This window comes from Meriones unguiculatus, chromosome 17 (assembly GCF_030254825.1).
Source record: "Meriones unguiculatus strain TT.TT164.6M chromosome 17, Bangor_MerUng_6.1, whole genome shotgun sequence".
NCBI classification, from domain to species: domain Eukaryota; kingdom Metazoa; phylum Chordata; class Mammalia; order Rodentia; family Muridae; genus Meriones; species Meriones unguiculatus.
This window is the reverse complement of record NC_083364.1, coordinates 68,883,481-68,888,175: the sequence shown is the minus strand read 5'-3', so window position 1 is coordinate 68,888,175 and position 4,695 is coordinate 68,883,481.

Below are 4,695 nucleotides of genomic sequence, written 5' to 3'. Positions count from 1 at the left end.
AGACCTGTGAATCATTTTAAATTCAAAGCTTGCCAATGTTTGGAATTTTTTTAAATTTCTTTTAATATTACTTACAGTTTATTAACTTTGTATTCCAGCTGTAGCCAGCTCCCTCATTCCCTCCGAATCCCACTCTCCCTCCCTCATCTCCTCCCTGCCCCTTTCTAAATCCACAGATAGGGGAGATCCTCCTCCCCTTCCATCTGAACCTAGCTTATCAGGTTTCTTCAGGACTGGCTGCAATGTCCTCCTCTGTGATCTCCCTCGGGGAGGGGGGAAAGGTCAAAGAGCCAGCCATTGGATTCATGTCAGAAATAACCTTACGTCCATCAGAATGGCTAAGATCAAAAACTCAAGTGACAACACATACTGGAGAGATTGTAGAGAAAGGGGAACACTCCTCCATTGCTGGTGGGAATGTTAACTTGTACAACCACTTTGGAAATCAATCTGGCGCTTTCTCAGACAGTTGGGAATAGTTCTTCCTCAAGTTTCAGATGTACCTCTCCTAGGCATATAACCGAAAGATGCTCAAGTACACAACAAGGGCATTTGCTCACCTATGTTTGTAGCATCTTTATTTGTAACAGCCAGAACCTGGAAACAACCCAGATGTCCATCAATGAAGGAATAGCTACGAAAATTGTGATACTTTTACCCAATGGAATACTACTCAGCAATTAAAAACACGGAAATCATGAAATTTGCAGTCAAAGTTTTTAAAACAATCCATATAAACATTTTCAATCTTTTTATTTTTTTTAATTTATTTATTACAATTTATTCCCTTTGTATCCCAGCTGTAGCCCCTTTCCTCATCTTATCTCATTCCTGCCCTCCCTCCCTCTTCTTCTCTCATTTTTTTTTTTCTTTTTAAACACAGTTTTTCTGTGTAGCCCTAGCTGTCCTAGGCTGGCCTCTAACTCACACAGATTTGCCTGCATCTTCCTTTGCCTCCCAAGGAAAGGATTGCATGATAACCATATAAAATTTAAATGACTACATGGAGCTTGAGAACAGCCCAGGGAAAGACTGATATGAGGACAGAATATAGATTTTGCTCTAAGTCCAGTGACTGCAAAAAAGGTTTCAGCAAATAAAATCCACGGAGCTATCAAATACTAATGCATTGCCAGTTATTTAAATTATGCATTAATTATTTTTTGTCCCAATATCTTTATTGCAAACCTTTATTAAACTACAAATATGTTCTTTCAGAAGATTTACTGAGCTTTTACTATGCAAATATTACTATTACAACTGTGAATTCTTAGCTTTTTTATACTATTATGCAATATAAAGATAGTTTTACAGGGGTGTTCAGCAGTAATTAATACATTTTATATACGTGTGAATGTATAGGAAAATTAGTAATAGTCATTATAATAATAATTTCTCCAAACTGCAGTTTTATATGTGTACTTGCTCCTTAAAGTTCTACTTTTTCTATGAAAAATATTAATAGAGATTAATTAGGAACATCTTATTTATTATAACACATTGATAATAGTAATAAATATTAGTGACCCGAGTTTAACATTATAATTATATAAAATATGGGATTGTTTTTTGTCAAATCAGTGTGTTTCTAAAACAGTAATAGAATCCCTTCTTAGGGAAAGGAAGTCACTTAGCTGTTCAGTTCTGTCCTTTTGACACCCATAACATTAACATAAATTGCAAAATGTTACAGCACTGTAGAAGTAACACTACTGATGCTCATTTGCACAAATTCATAAAATTAGCAAAGGAAGCTCCAAAAAGAGAGCAACAGAGCCAGAATAAATACCTGAGCCCTGGGTGCCTTGCAGAGACTGATACCCTAACAAAGGACAATGATTGGAGAGGACCTGAAACTCCTGCACAGATGTAGCCACAGACTGAGTATCCAAGTAGGTTCCCTAGTCAGGGGAGCAGGGGCTTTCTCTGGCATGAGCTCAGTGACAGGCTCCCTGATCACCTCCCCCTGGGGGGTACAGCCTTGCCAGGACACAGAGCAAGACAATGCAGCCATGATGAGAGGTGATAGGCTAGGGTCAGAGAGAAGGGGAGGAGGACTTGCCCTATCAGTGGACTGGGGGAGGAGTATAGAGGGATAAGATAGAGGGAGAGAGGAATGGGAGGAGATGAGGGGGGCACAGCTGGGATACAAATTGAATAAATTGTATTAAGTAACAGTTTAAAAAGTTTATAAAACAATAGCAAAATTAATTTTTTCAGTATAGTGAGAGAATTAAATTTAAAATGAAAATGTGTTAGAATGTATATAGCAGTACAAAATCATGTAAACCAGTACTTCCTACACTTATAGTTTTAAGACCTTGGCTACCTGAGGTCTGACTTTGGATCCTATTCCCTTAGCTGGGCTGCATTATCTGGCCTCAGTGTGAGAGGATGATTCTGTTCCTGTAGAGAATTAATGTGCCAGGGCTGGTCAATACCCATGTGAAGTCATTCCCTGCTGTGAGGAGGAGAGGGAAAAATGGGGGAAAGAGTGTATGAGGGGAGAGACTGGAGGATAATGGGAGGGCTTCTATCAGAATTTAAAATTAATAAATATATAAATTCATGGAGAAAAACTTATAGCTTATGTATAAAATTTATTTCAAGATTTCTAAAACTATTTTTTATACTTTCTATATCTCAGGATTTGTAAATTCTTTGTGTTTAGTTTAAAACTGTAAAATCATCAACAAAATTTGAGGTTAAAATTTGAAGAAAAGTTATTGATAGCTAAAAAACTACAGCATGCTTCTGTGTTTGTATTCATTTCATATGTAGAAAGCTAATCCTGTCAGAGCATAGTGTACATGTTACAGAAATACAATTTTTGTTTCTAGAAAATAGAACTTACTAACATCAAATGTTGGACCAAGGTTTAGAAATTCCTAAGGTCATAGGTGTCTATTCAGTTTAAGAGAAACTGACTTAGAGATGTATGTCTATGTTTATCAGTGTCTAAAAACCCACACATATCTCTACTAACTGTGGTCAACTCTAGGCTTCTTGAAAATCTTAGGTAAGGAACAGTGGATGGTTAATGACTAAGGTGTGTTTTATAAATTTGGTCTGTTGGAGGTTGTTCTGATGTGTGTTACTTGCCTTCAAGATCTGGTTACACCTATCTTTGTTTTGAAATCCTGCCTATGACAAAACTGATTGATTAAATGCCCTATACCTGGGCAGGGAAGAATGGGTTAGGCATGGCAAAAGTTCCTGAGCTTCTGGGACAGGAGAATTATGGGAGACAGATAGCAAGGAGGAAGAAGGATGCCATGAAGGGTTAGTGTGGAGAAGAGACCATGTGAGCTGAGGAAGGACTCTAATAATGATATGAAAAGGCTCAGATGAAGAATACTAGCTTGTACCATGGGATTATAGATGGAACGTGGAGCAGAGGAGGATTAAGTGGATGACATTGGATGGGGCCTGGGATGGTGATGTTATTGAGCCAGCAGAGGTGAAATATTTGTCTTGCCCAAAATAAATAAGGCAAGTAAAAAAAAAGAAATTCATTTTAAGCATATCTTACTTATACAATACATTAAATAATATATGCATATATTAAATGATGTCCATTTACTGCAATTTAATCCAGGAATACTTCGATTTGAAATTATTAATGTGTTTTCACCTTTATTTAGTATTACATCTGTTGGAACTGACTTGTGAATGGAAACAAACAAATTGTCTTTCTCTATTAATATTAGAGTCATTAGTAGCAACTTGATGTGTTCCAGGAGTTTAAAACATTGGAACAAATATCAAAAACATTTGGAAAGCCACCTGCGGCAAATTATTCATCTGTGTCCTTACAAATATTTTTGATTATTTCCTCTTTTTTATGATTATGTTCCACATATTTAAAGACCATGGCAAGCATAATTGGAAATTAAAATATAATTAAAGCATAATGACCACAGAATGTTGGAGTTGGCTCATTTCAAATCAATGACAAACTTATACTTTTTGTATTTTAATTCCTTTATTTTCTAACTTTTAATTTAATTTAATTTCATTCATTATTTATTACTATTTATTCTATTTATATACTATTTATTACTATTTATTCACTTTGTATCCTGGCTGTAGCCCCTCCCTTGTCTCCCTTGTCTCCCACTCCTACTTCTTCCCCTATGCCCCTCCTCTAGTCCACCGATAAAGGAGGTCCTCCTCCCCTTCTATCTAACCCTAGCCTACCAGGTCTCATCAGGACTGGCTGCATCATCTTCCTCTGTAGCCTGGTAAGGCTGCAGCCCCCCAGGGGGAGGTGATCAAGCCACTGAGTTCATGTCAGATACAATCCCTCCTCTCCTTACTAGGGAACCCACCTGGAGACTGAGCTCTCATGTGCTATATCTGAGTAAGTGTTCTAGGTTATCTCTATGCATGGCTGTTTGTTGGAGTATCAGTCACTGCAGGCCCCCCCCTGGGCCCAGGATTTTTGGCTCTGTTGATTTCCTTGTGGCACTCCTCTCCCATCCAAGTTTTCTATCTCCTTAAAAAATGATCATTTGTTTGATCCAGTGTTGTATATTTTAAGTTTGATGATTCAGATTCATTTCAAAATTCAAATTTTAAATATGTTCCTATGAAAACTGCTTTTAGAAGGCTGAGATTGCAATTTAGTCAGACAGTGCTTTTCTATAAGCCTGATGTCCTCATTTCAATCCCCAACACTGTCAAAAACTCAAC